Source organism: Arachis stenosperma, chromosome 5 (assembly GCF_014773155.1).
Source record: "Arachis stenosperma cultivar V10309 chromosome 5, arast.V10309.gnm1.PFL2, whole genome shotgun sequence".
Lineage (NCBI taxonomy): Eukaryota > Viridiplantae > Streptophyta > Magnoliopsida > Fabales > Fabaceae > Arachis > Arachis stenosperma.
Window position 1 is genome coordinate 66,105,532 of NC_080381.1, and position 26,177 is coordinate 66,131,708.

The 26,177-nt window shown below is 37.5% G+C and overlaps 2 non-coding genes across 2 annotated transcripts; both read left to right on the forward strand.

Moving 5' to 3' along the window:
- Window positions 1–5,208: 5,208 nt before the first annotated feature.
- LOC130984015 (small nucleolar RNA R71) lies at window positions 5,209–5,316 on the forward strand. The gene has a single exon (XR_009087977.1). It is a non-coding gene; the product is annotated as a small nucleolar RNA R71 (small nucleolar RNA).
- Window positions 5,317–19,429: 14,113 nt separating this feature from the next.
- Window positions 19,430–19,533, forward strand: LOC130984317 (small nucleolar RNA R71). Its single transcript, XR_009088260.1, has one exon. It is a non-coding gene; the product is annotated as a small nucleolar RNA R71 (small nucleolar RNA).
- Window positions 19,534–26,177: the final 6,644 nt, after the last annotated feature.

The following is a 26,177-nucleotide window of genomic DNA, read 5'->3' on the forward strand; positions in this document are numbered from 1 at the left end:
TCACATCATTATCCATACCTGTGCATTGATTACCACCTTTCCTATTCTTTTCCTTGTTATACCACTGGCAAGGAAAGGAACAAAAGAGTACTAGCTGAGGAACCACAACCCCCGCCACCTGCACATCTTTGCATGCACCGAGGACGGTGCAACCTTTAAGTGTGGGGAGGTCGATACCGATCTCCACGGGTTAGTTAGTCCCTTCTCAACACCAATTTTTTTTTCATTGTTGCATTTGCATGTTTGATTGCATGTTTATTTTTTGTGCATATTTTACCACTTAGTTAAAGTAATATTTTCTTTTTCAAGAAATTTTTATAGCATTTCACTAATTTGAATAAAACTTTTTGAAAAACTTGTTTGAAGAAATCTTATTTTGGAACATGGTTTAAAGCTCGAACACACAAAACCAGTGAGGTTTTGAGCCTATTTGATTGGTTACATTTTATCAACCAATATTTTATTTTTGGTGTGTGTTTTCCTCTCTAAAATTATTATCTTTGTCTTGCTTAATTCTATATTTCCATTGTTTGATGTATGCATGCACTGATATGATTGAGGCCCTTGTTTCACTAAGCTTACATACGCATATGGCCTTACCCTTTCATTATCCTTTGCAAACCAATTTGAGCCTAATATACCCATTTGTTCTTTACTTTAGCTCATTACTAACTCTAAACGGAAAACAATAATGTCCTTAATTTGAATCCTTGGTTAGCTTAGACTAGTAAAAGTGCTCATGATTTAAGTGTGGGGAAGTTAGGTTTGAAAATATTTGGTTTGAATAATTTGGTGTTGTATATTTTAGTGAAAATGTGCAAAATAATAGTTGAGCACATATTATTGCATTTAATACTTTAATCATATGCATTGAGAAAAATAAAAAGAAAAAAAAGTAAAAAAGAAAAAAGAAAAGAGCAATTAATAAAAGGGGACAAAATGCCCCAAAGTAAGTGTTGGTATCAATGCATATGTACTAAACTCAATTTTAGGATGCATGAACATGTGGAAAACACAGTTAATGGGAAGTTAGATTTTGTATTTTAATTAAATGGATTGTCTTAAGTTAGGTGGAAAGTTTATGTTAATTAAGGATTCAGATTTTAGTCCACTTGGCCAAATACAATCCTACCTTGACCCTAACCGCATTACAACCCTTAAAAGACCTCTTGATTTGTGTATTGGTGCATTAAATTTTTGTTGATTGTTAGATGAAGAGCAAGCTATAGAAAGCAAGATTAGTGAAGATTTGAGAGAATTGACCCTAGACACTTGAGAGTTAGAGTGATATACACTACCAGTAAGGGTTCAGCGCTCAATTCTATGTTCCCTGCTTTCATGAGCTATCTTCTTCTTGCAAGTTATTCATATTGTATTTTGTGATTTGAATTAGTGAAATCTAGTTCATATTTGTTCTTGAAAGATTTATTTACTTTTTCACCAAGTAGGTAGAATCATATTTGCATGTAGCTGTATTCACATTCATAGGTTGCATTGCATGAGTCTTGCCTTTTCCTACTTATTTATTTAGTCTCCTTGAGTTTAGCATGAGGACATGCTAATGTTTAAGTGTGTGGAGGTTGATAAACCACTATTTTATGGATTATATTGTATTTAATTGAGTGGTTTTATCAAGCTTTTCACCCACTTATTCATATGATTTGCATGATTTTACAATTTTTTTCCTAGTTTAGTTCTATGATTGAAAACATGCTTTTTTGGTCTTAATTTAGCTAATCTTAATCCTTTATTATTACCATTCGATGCCTTGATCTGTGTGTTAAGTGTTTCAGGCTTTATAGGGCAGGAATGGCTTAGAGAATGAAGAGGAAGCATGCAAAAATGAAAGGAATACAAGGAATTGAGGAGACGACCAGCGAGAAGTCTAGCGATCGCATGGTTCATGCGACCACGCAAAATGGAAGAAATCAGAGTGATGCGTTCGCGTGCCTGACGCGACCGCGCGGATTGGAAGCTGCACGAACGACGCGAAAACGTGGACGACGCGCACGCATGGTACGAGAAATGCTAAGTGACGCGAACGCGTGGATGACGCAGACGCGTGACGTATGCAATCTGCAGAATTACAAAAGTAGATGGCAGAGATATTAGGCCGCATTTCAACCCAGTTTTTGGCCCAGAAACACAGATTAAAGTCAGGAAACATGCGGAGATTCAACATGCTTTCATAATTCATAATTTTTAGTTATAGATGTAGTTTTTAGTGAGAGAGGCTCTCTCCTCTCTCTTAGGATTAGGATTAGGATTAGAATTTATTTTAGGATTAAGATTTCTTTTCACTTCAGGATTATTTCATCTTCATATCGGGTTCAATGTTCCTTTTATTTATTTCCTCAATTTAGTTTATGGATTTCTATGTTTAACTCAACTTCTTTATTTGGCTACAACTGCCCATGTTACTTTTGATACTTTTATTAATTCAATTTGAGGTATTTCAGATCTAAGATTCTTATTTAGCTTTTTATATTATTGGCTTTAGTTGATTAACTGGAAGCTCTTGAGTTATCAACTATTCATGATTGATTGTTATGACAGCTAATTAACTGGAATTCCACTAACTCTAGTCTTTCCTTAGGATTTGGCTAGGACTTGGGAAATCTAACCAATTAGTTCACTTGACTTTACCTTGCTTACGCAAAGGTTAACTAAGTAGGATTAACTTCCATTCTTATAGGAGTAACTAGGATAGGACTTCCGAATTTTCATATCTTGCCAAGAGTTATTTTATAGTTAATTATTTATTTTATTTGTCCTTTAATTTACTTGTTCCCCACTTTCAAAACCCCAATTTACTATAACTTCTAAACCATCAATCTTCAGTTCTTCAGCCGTATTGGGTGGGTTGGGTGGGAAAAAGGGATTTTGAATTTTGAAGGTAGGTGGGGTTTATGGGGAAAAATGGATGGATGTGAGTGGTGAAGAGGTGATGGGGAAGAGAGATTGAGGTGATTGGTGAAGGGTTTTAGGGAAGAGTTGTTATTGGATTGTGTGAAGAGGAGAGAAGATGAGTTGAGGTAGGTGGAGATTATGTGGGGTCCACAGATCCTGAGATGATCATGTGGGGTCCACAGATCCTGATGTGTCAATGATTATCATCCCTGCACCAATGAGGCGTGTAAAATGCCATCTGCATGCAATCCTGGCATTCAACACCAGATTGATGCTTGTTTTCGGCGTTGAACGCCAGCTTCATGCTTGTTTTGGGCGTTCAACGCCTATTTGCAGCATGTTTCTGGCATTGAACGCCAGTTCCATGCTTGTTTCTGGAATTCAGCGCCAGCTTTCCTCATGGTGTATTCCTGGCATTTAAATGCCAGGATGCTGCTTGTTTCTGGCGCTCAATGCCAGATCCATGCTCTGTTCTAGTGTTGAACGCCAGCCAGATGCTCCTTACTGGCGTTAGCCCTTCCTCCAGGGTGTGCTTTTTCTTCTGCTGTTTTTGATTCTATTTTTAATTTTAGTATTTATTTTGTGACTCCACATGATCATGAACCTAATAAAAAATAAAAGAATAATAAAATAAAAATAAAATTAGATAAATAAAAATTGGGTTGCCTCCCAATAAGCACTTCTTTAATGTCAATAGCTTGACAGTGGGCTCTCATGGAGCCTCACAGGTGATCAGGTCAATGTTGTGGACCCCCAACACCAAACTTAGAGTTTAAATGTGGGGGTTTAACACCAATCTTAGAGTTTAGTTGTGGCCTCCCCACACCAAACTTAGAGTTTGATTTTGGGGGCTTTGTTTGACTTTGTATTGAAAGAAGCTTTTCATGCTTCCTCTCCATGGTTGCAGAGGAAGATCCTTGAGCTTTAAACACAAGGTAGTTCCCATTTAATTGAAGGACTAGCTCTCCTCTATCAACATCAATCACAGCTTCTGCTGTGGCTAGGAAGGCTCTTCCAAGGATGATGCATTCATCCTCCTCCTTCCTAGTGTCTAAGATAATGAAATCAGCAGGGATGTAAAGGCCTTTAACCTTCACTAATACGTCCTCTACCAATCCATAAGCTTGTCTTACTGACTTGTCTGCCAGCTGCAATGAGAATGTGGCAGGTTGTACCTCAATGATTCCCAGTTTCTCCATTACAGAGAGTGGCATAAGATTTATCCCTGACCCTAGGTCACACAGAGCCTTCTCAAAGGTCATGGTGCCTATGGTACAGGGTATTGAGAATTTACCAGGATCTTGTCTCTTTTGAGGTAAAGTTTGCTGAACCCATGTATCTAGTTCACTAATGAGCAAGGGAGGTTCACCTTCCCAAGTCTCACTACCACACAACTTGGCATTCAACTTCATGATAGCTCCTAGATATTGAGCAACTTGCTCTCCAGTTATATTTTCATCCTCTTCAGAGGAAGAATAGTCTTCAGAGCTCATGAATGGCAGAAGGAGGTTTAATGGGATCTCTATGGTCTTTATATGACCTTCAGATTCCTTTAGGTTCTCAATGTGGAACTCCTTCTTGATTGAGAGACGTCCCATGAGGTCTTCCTCATTGGGATTCACGTCCTCTCCTTCCTCTCTAGGTTCGGCCATGTTGATTATGTCAATGGCCTTGCACTCTCTTTTTGGATTCTCTTTAGTATTACTTGGGAGAGTACTAGGAGGAGTTTCAGTGACTTTCTTACTCAGCTGACCCACCTGTGCCTCCAAATTTCTGATGGAAAAGGCTTGCTGTTGCTGAGCCTGTTTCTTTCACCATTATTAAAGCCTTGTTGAGGCTTTTGTTGATCATTCCATGAGAAATCTGGATGATTTTTCCATGATGAATTATAGGTGTTTTCATAAGGTTCACCCATGTAATTTACCTCTGCTATTGTAGGGTTCTCAGGATCATAAGCTTCTTCTTCAGAAGATGCCTCTTTAGTACTGTTGGATGCATTTTGCCATCTATTTAGACTTTGAGAAATCATGTTGACTTGCTGAGTCAACATTTTGTTCTGAGCCAAGATGGCATTCATAGCATCAAGTTTAAGAACTCCCTTCTTTTGAGGCGTCCCATTGTTCACGGAATTTCTCTCAGAAGTGTACATGAACTGGTTATTTGCAACCATGTCAATAAGTTCTTGAGCTTCTGCAGGCATTTTCTTTAGGTGAATGGATCAACTGTAGAATGATTCAATGGCATCTTGGAGAACTCAGATAGACCATAATAGAATATATCTAGAATGGTCCACTCTGAAAGCATGTCAGAAGGACACCTTTTGGTCATCTGCTTGTATCTTTCCCAAGCTTCATAGAGGGATTCACCATCTTTTTGTTTGAAAGTCTGAACATCCACTCTATGCTTGCTTAGCTTTTGAGGAGGAAATAACTTAGCCAAGAAGGCCGCGACCAGCTTATCCCATGGGTCCAGGCTATCTTTAGGTTGTGAATCCAACCATATTCTAGCTCTGTCTCTTACAGCAAAGGGGAAAAGCATGACCCTGTAGACTTCAAGATCTATTCCATTAGTCTTAATAGTCTCACAGATCTGTAAGAACTCAGTTAAAAAACTGGTAGGGATCTTCTGATGGAAGTCCATGGAACTTGCAGTTCTGTTGCAGTAGAGCAATTAGTTGAGATTTCAGCTCAAAATTGTTTGCTCCAATGGCAGGGATTGAGATGCTTCTTCCATCAAATTTGGAAGTAGGTGTAGTATAATCACCGAGCATCCTCCTTGCATTATTATTTTTGGCTGCCATCTCCTCTTCTTTTTCGAAAATTTCTGCAAGGTTGTCTCTGGATTATTGTAATTTAGCTTCTCTTAGTTTCCTCTTCAGAGTCCTTTCAGGTTTAGGATCTGCTTTGACAATAATGTTCTTGTCCTTGCTCCTACTCATATGAAAAAGAAGGGAACAGAAAATAATAATAGGGATCCTCTTTACCACAGTAGAGAGATTCTTTTATATTAGTAGAAGAAGAAAGGAATAAAAGAAGGAAAAAGTAAGAATCCAAACACAAGGGTGAAGATAGGTTCAGATTCTTGAGATGAAGAGAAGTGTTAGTAAATAAATAAATAAATAGAAGAAGATGAAAGGGAGTAGTTTTCGAAAATTAATTTTGAAAAATAAGTTAGTGATTTTCGAAAATTAAAAGAAGAAATGAAATTAAAATTAAAATTTAAAACAATTAATTAATTAAAAGAATTTAAAAAAAGTGAGGAATTTTCGAAAATTAGATAGAGAAAAGTAGTTAGGTGGTTTTGAAAAAGATAAGAAACAAACAAAAAGTCAATGAGTAAGTTGAAAAAGATTTGAAAATCAATTTTGAAAAGATAAGAAGATATGAAGTTAGAAGGGATATTTTGAAATCAAATTTTTGAAAAGGATATGATTTAAAAAGATATGGTTGAAAAAGATTTAATTTTTAAATTAAAATTGATTACTTGACTAAAGAAACTAAAAGATATGACTCTAGAATTTAAAGATTGAACCTTTCTTAACAAGAAAGTAACAAACTTCAAATTTTTGAATCAATCTCATTAATTGTTAGTAAAGTTTTCAAAATTTTGAAATAAAGATACGAAAAAGATTTTGAAAATAAATTTTAAAAATTTTCGGAAAAATAGTAAAAAAAATGAAAAAGATTTGATTTTTGAAAAAGTTTTGAAAAGATAAGATTTTTAAAATTGAAAATTTGACTTGACTTATAAGAAATATCTATGTTTTAAAAATTTTTGACTAAGTCAACTCAAATTTTTGAAATTTTGAGAGAAAAAAGGAGAAGATTTTTTTTTATTTTTGAATTTTTAATGAAGAGAGGGAAAAACATAAAAAATGACCCAAAACATGAAAATTTTTGGATCAAAACCAATGATGCATGTAAGAACACTATGAATGTCAAGATGAACACCAAGAACACTTTGAAGATCATGATGAACATCAAGAACATATTTTTGAAAAAAATTTTATGCAAAGAAAACATGCAAGACACCAAACTTAGAAATCTTTAATGCTTAGACACTATGAATGCAAAGATGCATATGAAAAACAACAAAAGACACAAAACAAGAAAATTTAAAGATCAAACAAGAAGACTTACCAAGAACAACTTGAAGATCATGAAGAACACTATGAATGTAGGAATTTTCGAAAAATGCAAGAACAAGATGAATATGCAATTGACACCAAACTTAAAACATGACACAAGACTCAAACAAGAATCACAAAATATTTTTTGGTTTTTATGATTTTATGATTTTTTTGTATTTTCTTTTATTTAATTTTCGAAAAACATATAGGAAAAAGAAAATAAGAATTTCAAAAATTTTTAAGAAGAATTCCAGGAATCTTTCAATGTTAGCCTAAAGCTCCAATTCAAGGGTTGGACATGGCTTAATAGCCAGCCAGCTTTAGGATATAAATCAGGCATGCAACAGCTGAAACTTCATCCAACTCCATATACATGCCTTTTATGTTGACAAGTGGAAGTCTCAATCCAAAAGAATTTGGATATGGCTTTACAGCCAGCCAGACTTCAACATGTTACCATGAAACTCTAGAATTCATTTCTAAAAATTTAGAATAATTTTCGAAAACAAAAGGAAGAAAAAAAAATATATTTTTTTTGAAAGAATTTTGAAAAAGTTCCGAAAACAGGTGAGAAAAATTTTTTTTGAAAATTTTTTGAAAATAAAACAAAAAGAAAATTACCTAATATGAGCAACAATATGAACCGTCAGTTGTCCATACTCGAACAATCCTCGGCAACGGCACCAAAAACTTGGTGCACGAAATTGTGATCTCTAACAATGGCATTCAACTTGGTATGTGCGTTTATAACTCAGCACTTTCTTCACAACTTCGCATGACTAACCAGCAAGTGCACTGGGTCGTCCAAGTAATAAACCTTACGTGAGTAAGAGTCGATCCCACAGAGATTGTTGGTATAAAGCAAGCTATGGTCATCTTGTAAATCTCAGTTAGGCGGATAATAAATGATTATGGAGTTTTCGAATAATAATAATAAATAAACAGAAAATAAAGATAGAAATACTTATGTAAATCATTGGTGGGAATTTCAGATAGGCTTATGAAGATGTTGTGCTCCTTTTGAATCTTTACTTTCTTACTGCCTTCATCCAATCCTTCTTACTCCTTTCCATGGCAAGCTGTATGTAGGGCATCACCGTTGTAAATGTCTACATCCCATCCTCTCAGTGAAACTGGTCCAAATGCTCTGTCATAGCACGGCTAATCATCTGTTGGTTCTCGATCATGTCGGAATAGAATCTATTGATTCTTTTGCGCTTGTCATCACACCCAATAATCGCGAGTTTGAAGTTCGTCACAGTCATTCAATCCCTGAATCCTACTCGAAATACCACAGACAAGGTTTAGACTTTCCAGATTCTCATGAATGCCGCCATCAATTCTAGCTTATACCACGAAGATTCTAATTTAAGGAATCCAAGAGATATGCGCTCAGTCTAAGGTAGAACGGAGGTGGTTGTCAGTCACGCGTTCATAGGTGAGAATGATGATGAGTGTCACGAATCATCACCTTTGTCATGGTTAAGTGCAACGAATATCTTAGAATAGGAATAAACTGAATTGAATAGAAAATAGTAGTAATTGCATTGAAACTCGAGGTGCAGCAGAGCTCCACACCCTTAATCTATGGTGTGCAGAAAGTCCACCGTTGAAAATACATAAGTGATGGTCCAGGCATGGCCGAATGGCCAGCCCCCAAAGCGTGATCATAGGATCAAAAATACAATCCAGGATGTCTAATACAATAATTAAATGTCTTATTTATACTAGACTACCTACTAGGGTTTACAGAAGTAAGTAATTAATGAAGAAATCCAGGATGCAGAGGCTTCTTTTGGATTTGAACGCCAAGTTGTAACGTGTTTTTGGCATTCAACTCTGGTTCATGACGTGTTTCTGGCGTTTGACTCCAGAATGCAGCATGGAACTGGCATTGAGCGCCAGTTTACGTCATCTAGTCTCGAATAAAGTATGGACTATTATATATTGCTGGAAAGCTCTGGATGTCTACTTTCCAACGCCGTTGAGAGCCCGCCATTTAGAGTTCTATAGCTCCAGAAAATATATTTCGAGTGCAGGGAGGTCAGAATCCAGCAGCATCAGCAGTTCTTTGTCAGCCTTTTTATAAAAGTTTTGCTCAGGTCCCTCAATTTCAGCCAGAAAATACCTGAAATCACAGAAAAACACACAAACTCATAGTAAAGTCCAGAAATTTGAATTTAGCATAAAAAATAATGAAAACATCCCTAAAAGTAGCTAGATCCTAGTAAATTATAAATTACCTAAAAACAATGCCAAAAAGCGTATAAATTATCCGCTCATCAGCTAGCTTTGTGTTCCCATGCCCCCAAGCCAAAAGTTCCCGAAAGTTCACAAAGAAGATAAAAATGACCGACCTCTTATAGAGGTTGGTCGACACCGACTCTTCCCAAAGAGCTCGGCCAAATTTCTATAATGGCCCAAGTAGGCCCAAAGCAGAAGATCACAGCCCACCTAAAAGGCGGCAAGCCAAAGATAAGGAGACTCACCCACAAAAGATAAGATAAGATAATTAACTTAACTTATCTAAAGGGAAGTCACTCCACACTACTATAAATACACTGGAGCACCCAAATATGACTCATACTCTGATTCTACACAAAAATCTTGCCTAAAGCACGTGCTAGCTTAAGCATCAGAGTCTCTTGCTGGTACCACCACCCTCTGGTGATCAAGGATCAACAGCACCTCCCTCTCTAGTAGGTCAAACACGGTAGCACTGACCAACACAAAAGATCTCGTCCGAGATCGACCTTCAGTTTCAGGTAACCCTCGGTACATCGGTGTCGTTGCCGGGGAACCTGGAAGTCATTCCATCATCATGGCGACAACCTTGGCAACAATCACAACTCTTACTTAGAAAATAGAACGCCGTTTAAAAACACAAATACCACATCTAAGGACACACTTCAATCCAAGGGAGACAAATGATGACTGCGCATCATGTACCCTTTTTCTTATCTAAAAGGACTATAAAAGAGCATAATCTCATTGAATCAATGCAATTTCATGAACTAAATGATATATATTATGGTTCATTGCTTTGAAATGGGTTTGTGCTGAATTTTTGGTGAAAAGAACAACAAAAGAGGAAGAAAATAACAAATAAAGCTAGGCGTGTGAAGCTGGGTGTGCCACTTGAAGCTTTGGGCGTGGCACGCCAAGCTTTTGAAACCAATTCTCATCAATGGGCGTGCCACTAGGAGCTCTAGGCGTGGCACGCCAAGTTTGTGAAGCCAAGTCTCAAAGAGGGCGTGCCACTTGGTGCTATGGGCGTTGATGCACGAAAACTTGTCTCTCAACATCGGTAAGTATACTGAATTATCGTCAAGTAAAAACTCACAATAGAGTGAGGTCGAATCACACAGGGATTGATTGGTCAAGAAAATTTAGTTGGAAGAGTGTGTTAGTTGAGCTAAACAGAATGCAGTTGAGATTTGCAGGAAATTAAATGGCGGGAAAGTAAATTGCAGAAAATAAAGTGCAGAATCTTAAATGGGGATTTGGGAAGATGAACATGGAAATAAATGGCAGAAAGTAAAGAAAATGGGTAAGATCAAAGATGGGGATTCATTGGGCTTAGGAGATGTTGTATTCTCCGGATCAAGTTCATTCTCATCTCTTCCTCAATCAATGCATTCATTGATCTCCTTGGCAATCTTAAGTGATTGAATCCCAATTCCTTGGCAATCCAATCTCTCTAAGCTTGAACAATTGCCCAATTCCTTGATTTAATTGGTCATGGTAAGAGATGAAGTGTGGTCATTGATTATACCACATGTATTTCCAAATCAAAGTGTTCGGCGGATTACATGTCACTATATCCGCCCAAACCCCAATTTGGTTCAACATGAGAAAGCATTTCTAGCATGATCTCCTCGTCCCTTTTCCAAGGCTCAGAGGAGATCCAATTATGGAGAGTTTCTTTTCTAAGACAACTAACCAATCAGTTTAAGATCGAAAGCCTTCTAGTAAATCAAGAGAAAAGAAAGAAGAAGAAGAATGAAAACTATAATTGATCCATCAAATTACAACAGAGCTCCCTAACCCAATGAAGGGGTTTAGTTGTTCATAGCTCTGGAAATGGAAATGAAAAAGGGTATAACAGAGTACATGCAGAAAGTAAATATATCGAATGTAGTTTTCCAAAAGTGCCAAAAGCTCTATAATAGTTCAAAAATACTCCTATATATACTATTCTTCTTAATCTTCTAGTGAATTCTCCAAGTCTTGGATATGGGCCTTTGATCTTGAGTTGAAGCAATTACAATCTTCAGTAGGCTCAGCTTTGTTTGCAAAAAAAGTGTGAGTTAGGCATGGGCGTTAGTTAGGACGTTAGTGGCATTAACGTTAAGTGAGGATGTGGGTTCGAGAACGTTCGTGACAATCACCTTTTCCACTAACATTCCAACCCAAAATGATCAACGTTAACTTCAACATTAGTGGCACTAACGTGACCACTAACATCGCCTCTTGGTCCTTCGCAAACGTTATTGGGAATCACCTTTTCCAATAACGTTGCCTTGTGCCCCCTTTCCCTACGTTAGAGTTCACGTTAGTATAACTAACGTGACTCTTAACGTGGGCATGCCTAAGCCTCGAGAGCGTAATGACACTTACCTTTGTCACTAACGGTCCAAATGCCCCTCCCTCCCACGTTAGAGTTCACATTAATTAGATTAACGTGGCCACTAACGTGGTAGTGATTGCCATCTCCAACGTTAGTGACAAAGGTGAGTGTCACTAACGTTGGCTTATCATGCTTAGCTCCACATTATCTCTCACGTTAGTGGTCTTAACGTGACCACTAACGTGGGCACTCTTGGGTTGGTCCAACGTTAGAGACAAAGGTGAGTGTCACTAACGTTGGTGATTGGTTCTTCATCCCACGTTAGAGTTCACGTTAATTGGATTAACGTGACTCTTAACGTGGCTTCATTGTGCCTTTGTGGAATGTTAGTGGCAACCACTTTTACCACTAATGTTGGAGCTCCTCTTCCTCCTTTACGTTAGCTACCACGTTAATGTAGTTAACGTGGCAACTAACGTAGGCTATGATGGCTTCGAAGGCGTTATTGGCGATCACTTTTTCCATTAACGCTACAGGCTTGTCCCATTCCACGTTAGTGGTCACGTTAATTAGATTAACGTGGTTGCTAATGTGGTTCCTTCTTGCTTCCATTGTCCTGAAATCAAGCAATTAAGGTGCATCAAAGCTCTGTTCCAAATCATGAGATTATGCATCATAAATTTTATCATACAATTCCTGCCTAATCCTTATGAAATCATGTAAAGTTCACAATAATTGCTTGAATCAAGGTGTAAGTGTATTTTCATCCAAAACATACATATTTACTAAGAAAATGCATGAAACTACCCTAAAACAGTAAAGAAAAGGTCAGTGAAACCGGCCAAGATGCCCTAGCATCACAACACCAAACTTAAAGCTTACTTGTTGATAAACCACTATTTTATGGTTTATCTTGTGCTTAATTGAGTGGATTTTATCAACTCTTTACCCACTTGTTCATACTATTTGCATAGTTTTACATTTGCCTTCCTAATTATGTGCTTTGATTGAAAACATGCTTCTTTGGCCTTAAATTCCCTATGTTTAATCCTCTCTTATTACCATTAGATGCCTTGATATGTGTGTTAAGTGTTTTTAGATATTATAGGGCAGGAATGACTTAGAGGATGGAAAGGAAGCATGCAAAAGTGGAAGGAATACAAGAAGTTGGAGGAATTGCTAAGCTGTCCAGCCTGATTTCTTTGCACTCAAACGGCCATAACTTTAGCTACAGAGGTCCAAATGATGCAGTTCTAGTTGCGTTGGAAAGCTAACGTCCGGGGCTTCAATTTGATATATAATTTGCCAGAGCTGCCTGGTGCACGGATTTATGATCATCAACAATGGCTCCAATAGTTTGGTAGCTCTCAAACGTGAATTACACTTAGTCACAACTCCGCACAACTAACCAGCAAGTGCACTGGGTCGTCCAAGTAATACCTTACGTGAGTAACGGTCGATCCCACGGAAATTGTTGGTATGAAGCAATCTATGGTTATCTTGTAGCTCTCAGTCAGGCTGATTCAAGTGTGATTGGATTAGATAATTAAAAGATAAATAAAATAGGATAGAAATACTTATGTAAATTAATGGTGGGAATTTTAGATAAGCGCATGGAGATGCTTGTCCCTGTTGAATCTCTGCTTTCTTACTGCTTTCATCCAATCTTTCTTACTCCTTTCCATGGTAAGCTGTATGTAGGGCATCACTGTTGTCAATGGCTACATCCCATCCTCTCAGTGAAAATGGTCCAATGCTCTGTCACAGCACGACTAATCATCTGTCAGTTCTCAATCAGGTTGGAATAGAATCCCGTAATTCTTTTGCATTTGTCACTAACGCCCAGCCTTTAGGAGTTTGAAGCTCGTCATGGTCATTCAATCCCGGAATCCTACTCGGAATACCACATACAAGGTTAGACTTTCCGGATTCCCATGAATGCCGCCATCAATTCTAGCTTATACCATGAAGATTCTGATTAAGGAATCGAAGAGATATGCGCGCGGTCTAAGGTATAACGGAAGTGGTTGTCAGTCACGCGCGTGCATAGGTGAGAATGATAATTAGTGTCACGGATCATCACATTCATCAAGTTGAAGTGCAATGAATATCTTAGAACAGGAATAAATCGAGTTGAATAGAAAATAGTAGTAATTGCATTGAAACTTGAGGTACAGCAGAGCTCCACACCCTTAATCTATGGTGTGTAGAAACTCCACCATTGAATATACATAAGTGAAAGGTTCAGGCATGGCCGAATGGCCAGCCCCCAAACGTGGTCACAAGACCGAATGAAAAAAAGACTTCTAATACACTAGTAAAAAGTTCTATTTATACTAAACTAGCTACTAGGGTTTACAGAAGTAAGTAATTGATGCATAAATCCACTTCCGGGGCCCACTTGGTGTGTGCTTGGGCTGAGCTTGATCTGTCCACGACCTGAGGCTTCTCTTGGAGTTGAACGCCAAGTTGTAACGTGTTTTGGGCGTTCAACTCTGGTTCGTGACGTGTTTCTGGCGTTTGACTCTAGAATGCAGCATGGAACTGGCGTTGAGCGCCAGTTTACGTTATCTACTCATGAATAAAGTATGGACTATTATATATTGCTGGAAAGCTCTGGATGTCTACTTTCCAACGCTGTTAAGTGCGCGCCATTTGGAGTTCTATAGCTACAGAAAATCCATTTCGAGTGCAGGGAGGTCAGATTCCAACAGCATCAGCAGTCCTTTGTCAGCCTCCTATCAGAGTTTTGCTCAGGTCCCTCAATTTCAACCAGAAAATACCTGAAATCACAGAAAAACACACAAACTCATAGTAAAGTCCAGAAATGTGAATTTAGCATAAAAACTAATGAAAACATCCCTAAAAGTAACTAGATCATGCTAAAAACTTCCTAAAAATAATGCCAAAAAGCGTATAAATTATCCGCTCATCACAACACCAAACTTAAATTGTTGCTTGTCCCCAAGCAACTGAAAATCAATTAGGATACAAAGAAAAGAATATACTATAAATTCCAAAATATCAATGAATATTAATTCTAATTAGATGAGCGGGACTTGTAGCTTTTTGCTTCTGAACAGTTTTGGCATCTCACTTTTTCCTTTGAAGATCAGAATGATTGGCTTCTCTAGGAACTTAGAATTTCGGATAGTGTAATTGATTCTCCTAGTTAAGTATGTTGATTCTTGAATACAGCTACTATTATGAGTCTTGGCCGTGGCCCTAAGCATTTTGTTTGCCAGTATTACCACCGGATACATAAATGCCACAGACACATGATTGGGTGAACCTTTTCAGATTGTGACTCAGCTTTGCTAGAGTCTCCAGTTAGAGGTGTCCAGAGCTCTTAAGCACACTCTTTTTGCTTTGGATCACGACTTTAACCACTCAGTCTCAAGCTTTTCACTTGGACCTGCATACCACAAGCACATGGTTAGGGATAGCTTGATTTAGCCGCTTAGGCCTGGATTTTATTTCCTTGGGCCCTCCTATCCATTAATGCTCAAAGCCTTGGATCCTTTTTACCCTTGCCTTTTGGTTTTAAGGGCTATTGGCTTTTTCAGCTTGCTTTTTCTTTTTCTTTCTATTTTTTTCGCAACTTTTTTTTTTCACAAGCTTTTGCTTTTTCACTACTTTTTCTTGCTTCAAAAATCAATTTTCATGATTTTTCAGATTGTCAATAACATTCTCTTTGTTTATCATTCTTTCAAGAGCCAACAATTTTAACATTCATAAACAACAAGATCAAAATTATGTACTGTTCAAGCATTCATTCAGAAAACAAAAAGTATTGTCACCACATCAATATAATTAAACTAAATTCAAGGATAATTTAGAAAATCATGTACTTCTTGTTCTTTGAATTAGAAACATTTTTCTTTTAAGAGAGGTGAAGGATTCATGGAATTTATTTATAACTTTAAGACATAATTACTAAACACTAATGATCATGAAGTAAAGACACAAATATAGATGACATAATAAGCATAAAAACCGAAAAACAGAAAAAAAGATAAGAACAAGGAATGAATCCACCTTAGTGGCGTCTTCTTCTTGAAGGACCAACGATGTCCTTAAGCTCTTCTATGTCCCTTCCTTGCCTTTGTTGCTCCTCCCTCATTGCCCTTTGATCTTCTCTAATTTCATGGAGAATGATGGAGTGCTCTTGATGTTCCACCCTTAATTGATCCACATTGTAACTCAAATCTTCTAAGGAAGTGTTGAGTTGTTCCCAATAGTTGTTGGGAGGAAAGTGCATCCCTTGAGGCATCTCCGAGATTTCTTGGTGATGAGCTTCCTCATGCATCTCTTGGGTTCCATGAGTGGGCTCTCTTGTTTGCTCCATCCATTTCTTAGTGATGGGCTTGTCCTCCTCAATGAGGATGTCTCCTTCTATGATAACTCCAGCTGAGTAACATAGATGTCAAATAAGATGAGGAAAAGCTAGCCTTTCCAAGGTAGAGGACTTATCGGCTATTTTGTAGAATTCATGGGAGATGACTTCATGAACTTCTACTTCCTCTCCAATCATGATGCTATGAATCATGATAGCCCGATCCACAGTAACTTCAGATCGGATGCTAGTGGGGATGATGGAGCGTTGAATGAACTCTAACCATCCACTAGCCACATGCTTGAGGTCCAGTCTTCTTAGTTGGACCGGCTTGCCTTTGGAGTCTCTTTTCCATTGAGCTCCTTCCACACATATGTCCATAAGGACTTGGTCCAACCTTTGATTAAAGTTGACCCTTCTAGTGTAGGGGCGTGCATCTCCTTGCATCATGGGTAAGTTGAACGCCAACCTCACATTTTCCGGACTAAAATCTAAGTATTTCACCCGAACCATTGTAAGATAATTCTTTAGATTTGGGTTCACACTTTGATCATGGTTCCTAGTGATCCATGCGTTGGCATAGAACTCTTGGACCATAAAGATTCCAACTTGTTGCATGGGATTGGTTAGGACTTCCCAACCTCTTCTTTGGATTTCATGTCGGATCTCCGGATACTCATTTTTCTTGAGCTTGAAAGGGACCTCGGAGATCACCTTCTTCTTTGCCACAACATCATAGAAGTGGTCTTGATGGGCTTTGGAGATGAATCTTTCCATCTCTCATGACTCGGAGGTGGAAGCTTTTGTCTTCCCTTTTCCTTTTCTAGAGGATTCTCCGGCCTTATGTGCTGTTAATGGTAATGGAAAAACAAAAAGCTTATGCTTTTACCACACCAAACTTAAAATATTACTCGCCCTCGAGCAAGAGAAGAAACAAGAGAAGAAGAAGAAGAAGAAAATATGGAGGAGAAGGGGAGGTGTATTCGGCCAAGGTATAGAAGAGGGGGTTGTGTTGTGTGAAAATGAAGTAGAATGGAGGGGTATATATAGGGAGGTGAGAGAGGGTAGGTTCGGCCATTTAGGGTGGGTTTGGGTGGGAAAGATTTTTGAATTTTGAAGGTAGGTGGGGTTTATGGGGAATAGTGGATGGATGTGAGTGGTGAAGGGGGTAATTGGGAAGAGAGATTGAGGTGATTGGTGAAGGGTTTTTGGGAAAGTGTGTTATAGGATTAATTAGGAGGTAAGGTGGGAATATGTTAGGTGGGGATCCTGTGGGGTCCACAGATCCTGAGATGATCCTGTGGGGTCTACAGATCCTGAGGTGTCAAGGATTTACATCCCTGCACCAATTAGGCATGTAAAATGCCTTAGCATACCATTCTGGCGTTTAAATGCCGAAGTGATGCACGTTCTGGGCGTTCAACGCCCATGTGCAGCATGTTTCTGGCGTTGAACGCCAGTTCCATGCTTGTTACTAGTGTTCAATGCCAGCTTTCCTTAGGGCATATTCCTGGCATCCAGACGCCAGGATATTGCTTGTTTCTGGCGTTCAGCGCCAGATCCATGCTCTGTTATGGCATTGAACGCCAGCCAGATGCACCTTACTGGCGTTTAAACGCCAATAAGTCCTTCCTCCAGGGTGTGATTTTTCTTTTGCTGTTTTTGATTCTGTTTTTAATTTTAATAATTTTTTCGTGACTCCACATGATCATGAACCTACTAAAACATAAAATAACAATTAAATAAAATTAGATAAAAATTGGGTTGCCTCCCAGCAAGCGCTTCTTTAATGTCAATAGCTTCACAGTGGGCTCTCTTGGAGCCACAAAGGTGATCAGATCAATGTTGTGAACTCCCAACACCAAACTTAGAGTTTGGTTGTGGGGATTCAACATCAAACTTAGAGTTTGATTGTGGGGGCTTTGTTTGACTCTGTATTGAGAGAAGCTCTGCATGCTTACTCTCCCTTGTTACAAAAGGATAGCCATGTGCCTTAAACACAAGGTAGTCCCCATTCAATTGAAGGACTAATTCTCCTCTGTTAACATCTATCACAGCTTCTGCTGTGGCTAGGAAAGGTCTTCCAAGGATGATGCATTCATCCTCCTCCTTCCTAGTGTCTAAGATTATAAAATCAGTAGGAATGTAAAGGTCTTTAACCTTTACCAACACGTCCTCTACTGATCCATAAGCTTGTCTTACTGACTTGTATGCCAATTGTAATGAGAATAAGGCAGGCTGTACCTCACTGATCCCCAGCTTCTCTATTACAGAGAGTAGCATAAGATTTATGCCTGACCCTAGGTCACACAGAGTTTTTTCAAAGGTCATGGTGCCTATGGTACATGGTATTAAGAATTTCCCGGGATCTTATTTCTTTTGAGGTAGAGTTTGCTGAACCCATGTATCAAGTTCACTAATAAGCAAGGGAGGTTCACCTTCCCAAGTCTCATTACCAAATAACTTGGCATTCAGCTTCATGATGGCTCTTAGATATTGAGCAACTTGCTCTCCAGTTACATCTTCATCCTCTTCAGAGGAAGAATAGTCTTCAGAGCTCATGAATGGCAGAAGAAGATTTAATGGAATCTCTATGGTCTCTATATGAGCCTCAGATTCCTTTAGGTCCTTAATAGGGAACTCCTTCTTGCTTGAGAGACGTCCCAGGAGGTCTTCCTCACTAGGATTTTCATCCTTCTCCTCCCTTGTGCATTCGGCCATATTGATTACATCAATGGCCTTGCACTCTTCTTTTGGATTTTCTTCTGTATTGCTTGGGAGAATACTGGGAGGAGTTTCAATGACTTTCTTACTCAGCTGGCCCACTTGTGCCTCCAAATTTCTGATGGAGGACCTTGTTTCACTCATGAAACTTAAGGTGGCCTTTGACAGATCAGAGACTAAATTTGCTAAATTAGAGGGGCTCTGCTCAAAATTTTCTGTCTGTTGCTGAGAAGATGATGGAAAAGGCTTGTTATTGCTGAGCCTGTTTCTTCCACCATTATTAAAGCCTTGTTGAGGATTTTGTTGATCCTTCCATGAGAAATTTGGATGATTTCTCCATGATGAATTATAAGTGTTTTCATAAGGTTCACCCATGTAATTAACCTCTGCCATTGCAGGGTTTTCAGAATCATAAGCTTCTTCAGAAGCTGCTTCTTTAGTACTGTTGGATGCATTTTTCCATCCATTCAGACTTTGAGAGATCATGTTGACTTGCTGAGTCAACACTTTGTTCTGAGCCAATATGGCATTCAGAGCATCAATCTCAAGAACTCCCTTCCTCTGAGGCGTTCCACTATTCATGAAATTCCTCTCAGAAGTGTACATGAATTGGTTATTTGTAACCATGTCAATAAGTTCTTGAGCTTCTGCAGGTGTTTTCTTTAGGTGAATGGATCCACCTGCAGAATGGTCCAATGACATCTTGGAAAACTCAGATAGACCATAATAAAATATATCTAATATGGTCCATTCTGAAAACATGTCAGAAGGACACTTTTTGGTCATCTGCTTATATCTTTCCCAAGCTTCATAGAGGGATTCACCATTTTTTTGCTTGAAAGTTTGAACATCCACTCTAAGCTTGCTCAACTTTTAAGGAGGAAAGAATTTATCCAAGAAGTTTGTGACCAGCTTATCCCAGGAGTCCATGCTATCTTTAGGTTGTGAGTCCAACCATGTTCTAGCTCTGTCTCTTACAGCAAAAGGGAAAAGCATGAGCCTGTAGACTTCAGGATCTACTCCATTAGTCTTAACAGTCTCACAGATCTGCAAGAACTCAATTAAGAACTGGTAGGGATCTTCTGATGGAAGTCCATGAAACTTTCAGTTCTGTTGCATTAGAGCAACTAATTGAGGTTTTAGCTCAAAATTGTTTGCTCCAATGGCAGGAATTGAGATGCTTCTTCCATCAAATTTGGATGTTGGTTTAGTGAAATCTCCAAGAATCCTTCTTGCATTATTGTTGTTGGGTTCGGCTACCATCTCCTTCTCTTGTTCGAAAATTTTAGAAAGGTTATCTCTAGATTGTTGTAATTTAGCTTCTCTTAGTTTCCTCTTCAGAGTCTTTTCAGGTTCAGGATCAGCTTCAACAAGAGTGTCTTTTTCCTTATTCTTGCTCATATGAAAGAGAAGAGAAAAAGAAAAGGAAGAAGAATCCTCTATATCTGGACAAAGAGGATCCTTATTATTAGTAGAAGAAGAAAGGAATAAAAGTGGAGAATCCAATCACAAGGGTGAGGATAGAGGCAGTGATTGGAGATGAAGAGAGGTGAAGAGAAGTGTTAGTAAATAAATAAATAAATAGAAGAAGAGAAGAGAGGGAGAATTCGAAAATAATTTTGAAAAAGTAGTTAATGATTTTTGAAAATTAAAGATAATATATAATTAAAATTAAAATTTAAAATAATTAGTTAATTTAAAAAGAATTTTGAAAAAGGGATGAGATATTTTCAAAAATTAGAGAGGGAAAAGTAGTTAGGTGGTTTTGAAAAAGATAAGAAACAAACAAAAAGTCAAATAGTTAGTTGAAAAAGATATTAAAGTCAAATTTGAAAGGATAAGAAGATAAGGAGTTAGATAAGATATTTTGAAATCAAATTTTTGAAAAAGATAAAATTTTGAAAAAGATAATATAAAAAGATAAGATAAGAAGATATGATAAAAAGATAGGATTGAAAAAGATTTAATTTTTAAAATTAAAATTAATTACTTAACTAACAAGAAACTAATAGATATGGTTCTAGAATTTAAAGATTGAACCTTTCTTAACAAGAAAGTAACAAACTTCAAATTTTTGAATCAATCACATTAATTGTTAGTGTAATTTCAAAAATTTGAAATAAAATTAAGAAAAAGATTTTGAAAATAAATTTTGAAATTAATAAGATAAAAATGAAAAAGATTTGATTTTTGAAAAAGTTTTGAAAAGATAAGATTTTTAAATTTGAAAATTTGACTTGACTTGTAAGAAACAACTAATTTAAAAATTTTTTTAACTAAGTCAACTCAAATTTTCGAAAATCATGAGAAAATTAAGAAAAAGATATTTTTTGATTTTTTGAATTTTTAATGATGAGAAAGAAAAACATAAAAATGACCCAAAGCATGAAAATTTTGGATCAAAACACATGATGCATGCAAGAACACTATGAATGTCAAGATGAATACCAAGAACACTTTGAAGATCATGATGAACATCAAGAACATATTTTTGAAAAAATTTTTGATGCAAAGAAAACATGCAGGACACCAAACTTATAATTCTTTAATGCATGGACACTCTGAATGCAAAAATGCATATGAAAAACAACATACAACACAAAACAAGAAAACATCAAGATCAAACAAGAAGACTTGTCAAGAACAACTTGAAGATCATGAAGAACACCATGAATGCATGAATTTTCGAAAAATACAAGAAAAAATTTTTAAAGCATGCAATTGACACCAAACTTAAAAATTGACTCAAGACTCACACAAGAAACACAAAATATTTTTGGTTTTTATGATTTTATGATTTTTTTGTATTTTTATTATTTTTTTTCTAAAATTATATTTTTGAAAAACGAAAATAAAGAAAAAAAATTTTTGAAAGATTTTTGAATACTTTTTTTGAAAGGAAAATAAAAAGAAAATTACCTAATCTGAGCAACAAGATGAACCGTTAGTTGTCCATACTCGAACAATCCCCGGCAACGGTGCCAAAAACTTGGTGCACGGATTTGTGATCATCAACAATGGCTCCAATAGTTTGGTAGCTCTCACACGTGAATTACACTTAGTCACAACTCTGCACAACTAACCAGCAAGTGCACTGGGTCGTGCAAGTAATACCTTACGTGAGTAAGGGTCGATCCCACGAACATTGTTGGTATGAAGCAATCTATGGTTATCTTGTAGATCTCAGTCAGGCTGATTCAAATGTGATTGGATTAGATAATTAAAAGATAAATAAAATATGATAGAAATACTTATGTAAATTAATGGTGGGAATTTCAGATAAGCGCATGGAGATGCTTATCCCTGTTGAATCTCTGCTTTCCTACTGCTTTCATCCAATCCTTCTTACTCCTTTCCATGGCAAGCTGTATGTAGGGCATCACCGTTGTCAATGGCTACATCCCATCCTCTCAGTGAAAATGGTCCAAATGCTCTGTCACAGCACGACTAATCATCTGTCGGTTCTCAATCAGGTTGGAATAGAATCCCGTAATTCTTTTGCATTTGTCACTAACGCCCAGCCTTTAGGAGTTTGAAGCTCGTCACAGTCATTCAATCCCATAATCCTACTCGGAATACCACAGACAAGGTTAGACTTTTCGGATTCCCATGAATGCCGCCATCAATTCTAGCTTATACCACGAAGATTCTGATTAAGGAATCCAAGAGATATGCACCCGGTCTAAGGTAGAACGGAAGTGGTTGTCAGTCACACGCGTTCATAGGTGAGAATGATGATGAGTTTCACGGATCATCACATTCATCAAGTTGAAGTGCAACGAATATCTTAGAACAGGAATAAATCGAATTGAATAGAAAATAGTAGTAATTGCATTGAAACTTGAGGTACAGCAGAGCTCCTCACCCTTAATCTATGGTGTGTAGAAACTCCACCGTTGAAAATACATAAGTGAAAGGTTCAGGCATGGCTGAATGGCCAGCCCCCAAATGTGGTCACTGATGCATGGAAACTTGTCTCTCAACAAATCTCCCTTCGGCAAGTATACCAAATTATCGTTAAGTAAAACTCACTATAGAGTGAGGTCGAATCCCACAAGGATTGATTGGTCAAGCAACTTTAGTTAGAAGAATATGCTAGTTGAACTAAACAGAATTTAGATTTAGATGCAGAAAATTAAATGAATAGAAAGTAAATAGCAGAAATTAAAGTGCAAAATCTTAAATGGGGAATTGGGGTAATTCTCATAAAAGTAAATAGCAGAAATTAAAGAGAATGGGTAAGATCAGAAATGGGGAGATCATTGGGTTTAGGAGATGTTGCGATTCTCCGGATCAAGTTCATTCACATCTCTTCCTCAATCAATGCATTCATTGATCTCCTTGGCAATCTTAAGTGATTGAATCCCAATTCCTTGGTAATCCAATCTCTCAAATCTTGATCAATAGCCAATTCCTTGGTCAATTGCTCATGAGAAGAGATGAAGTATGGTCACTGATTATACCACATACATTTCCCAATTCAAGTATTGAGGGGATTATAGTCACATATCCATCCCAACCCAAATTGGTCCAGCATGAGAAAGCAATTCTAGCATGATCTCTTCATTCCTCTTCCAAGGTTCCGAAGAGATCCAATTATGGAGAGTTTCTTTTCCAAGATAACTAACCAATGGAATTAAGATTGAAAGCTTTCTAGTAAAATCAAGAGAAAAGATAGAAGAAGAAGAATGAAAACTAATATTGATCCATCAAATTACAGCAGAGCTCCCTAACCCAATGAAAGGGGTTTAGTTGTTCATAGCTCTAGGAATCAAAAATGGCAGAAAAGAAGAATCCATGCTAGAAGTACAGAGAAGTAAATATGCAGAGAGTAGTTTCTCCAAAGTGCAAAAAGTAAAAGGTCCAAGAGTCCTTAGTTAGTTCAAAACTACTCCTATATATACTACTCTTCATGATCTTCTAGTGAGTTCTTCAAGTCTTGGATGTGGGCTTTGGACCTTGAGTTGAAGCAATTCTCTTCTGTAGTGGGCCCATCTTGCAGAGAAATGTGAGTTTAGGCTCAGGCACTTAGTGAGATTAATCGTGGAATACATTTCTGGGTGCGAGAACGTTAGTGGGATTCACCTTTTCCACTAACGTTCCACCCTTATATGCCCACGTTATTCTCAACGTTAGAAGTCTTAACGTGACTTCTGACGTTCCTTCTCAATTCTTGGCCAATGTTAATGGGACTCACTTTTCCCATTAACGTTGGCTTGTGCCCCTTTTCGCAAACGTTAATGGGAATCACTTTGCTTGCCTTTTGTCCCTTACGTTAGGTCTCACGTTAGCTTAGCTAACGTAGCTCTTAACGTGGGCACCTATCACCTTCGAGAGCGTTAGTGACACTCACCTTTGTCACTAACGCTCTAATTGCCTTAAGCTCCTACGTTAGAACCAACGTTAACTAAGTTAATGTGGCTCTTAACGTAGTAATGAAGCCTTCTTCCAACGATAGTGACAAAAGTGAGTGTCACTAACGTTGGCTCTTTGAACTCCACTCCACGTTAACTTTCACGTTAACAATCTTAACGTGAGAGTTAACGTAGGCAATGCAATTGATCCAACGTTAGTGACAGAAGTGAGTGTCACTAACGTTGGCCTTGTTGACCCTCATCCATGTTAGAGTTCACGTTAACTTAGTTAACGTGACTCTTAACGTGGGCATTGCCTAGTTTCCCAACGTTAGTGGTGTTCACTTTTACCACTAACGTTTAGGAGAAACGTTATTGGAGTTCACGTTTCTCATTAACGTGGAGTCCCCTTTTTCTTCTACGTTAAGTACCACGTTAACTTAGTTAACGTGGCTCTTAACGTAGGCTATGAATGGCTTTGCAGGCGTTATTGGTGATAACTTTTCAAATTAACGTTGCAAGCCAATTGCCATCTCATGTTAGTAGTCACGTTAACTAAGTTAACGTGAGTGCTAACGTGATTCTTCCATGCTTCATTTGTCCTGAAATCAAGCAATTAAAGTGCATCAAAGCTCTAGCCAAAATCATGAGATTATGCATCATTAAAATATCATGTAATTCTGGCAAAAATCTCATGAAATCATGCAAAATTCACAATAGTTGCTTGAATGAAGGTGTAAGTGTATTTTCACCCAAAACTTGCTTTGTTTACTAGGAAAATGCATGAAACTACCCTAAAATAGTAAAGAAAAGGTCAGTGAAACTGGCCTAGATGTCCTGGCATCACAACACCAAACTTAAAGCTTGCTTGTCCCTAAGCAAGTACTGAAGCATAAGAAAGATGAAATAAAAGAACAAGAAGAAAAGATGGGAATAACATTCATGGTTCATGGAGTTTCATGAATAGCAACTTAGGTTCTTTCCTTTTAGGTTTCAAGCCTTTATCAAATCCCTAGTCATTCTCTTGATTACATCCCTTGAGGTTTCTTTCTTATTGATCCTTCTTGCTAGGTGCTTTGTAAGAGGGCGACTTTTTATGATAAGCTTTCAGCCAACACTCCCAAACCAGTTGGTTTTAAGGTGCTAGGTGTTAAGACACCCCTAAGGACTTACTCCCTCAAATCTCTTTCCCTCATACATACACACCACAGGCACATGGTTTGTTATTCTTTCTTTCTTGAGACCTTGGTGTCCAGTACCTCTTTGGGTTACTAAGTGCTCTGTAACAAGGGTTACTCTTGATAGTGGACTTTCAGCTGATAATCCCGGATTAGTTAATCCAAGTTACCAAGTGATAAGTGATGATTGGATTTTTTATGGTATAGAATTTTACAAATGAATTCTCGTTGCAAGTATAGTTTCTAAACCAACAATAATCCTTTCATACAAAAGATTGTTTGTCACAAGTAACAAACCCCTAATTTTATAAACCGAAGTATTCAAACCTCGGGTCGTTCTCCCTAGGAATTACAATAAAGTGTCTTGTTATTGGTTATGAGTTATTTTGGGGTTTTGGATAAGAAGCATGAAAAGTAAATGGCAATGAAAATAAACTAACAACTGTAAAAGGCTCTTGGCAAGGTATGAAAATTAGAAGTCCTATCCTAGTTATCCTTCTCAATTGTGATGAGAATTGTTCATTGATACCACTTAGTTAACCCTTACTAAATAAAGGAAAGTCAAGTGGATGAATTGACTTGAGCCACAAGTTCTAACCAACTCCCAAGGAAAGACTAGCTTTAGTGCACTCCAAACCAATTAGCAATCTCTCCAATTATCAATCAACTAAGGAATTAGATAACTCAAGTGTCACTAATTACTCTACCTAGGCCAAGAGGAACAAAATCTACACTAAAGCTAAAAGAGACATTTCAACAAACACATAAAGTGCAATAGAAGTAATCATTATTAAATGCAAGAATTAAAGGAATCTACAACTACAAAAACAAGAGATCAACAATAGAAAAATAAAGAAGACACATTTAGTATGAATTACCTCTTATTGAATTGGAAGAATGTAGAAGGAACAATACTAGATCTACAACAAAATATAAGAACAACATAAAGGAAATTACAACAAAAGAGTAGAAGAAG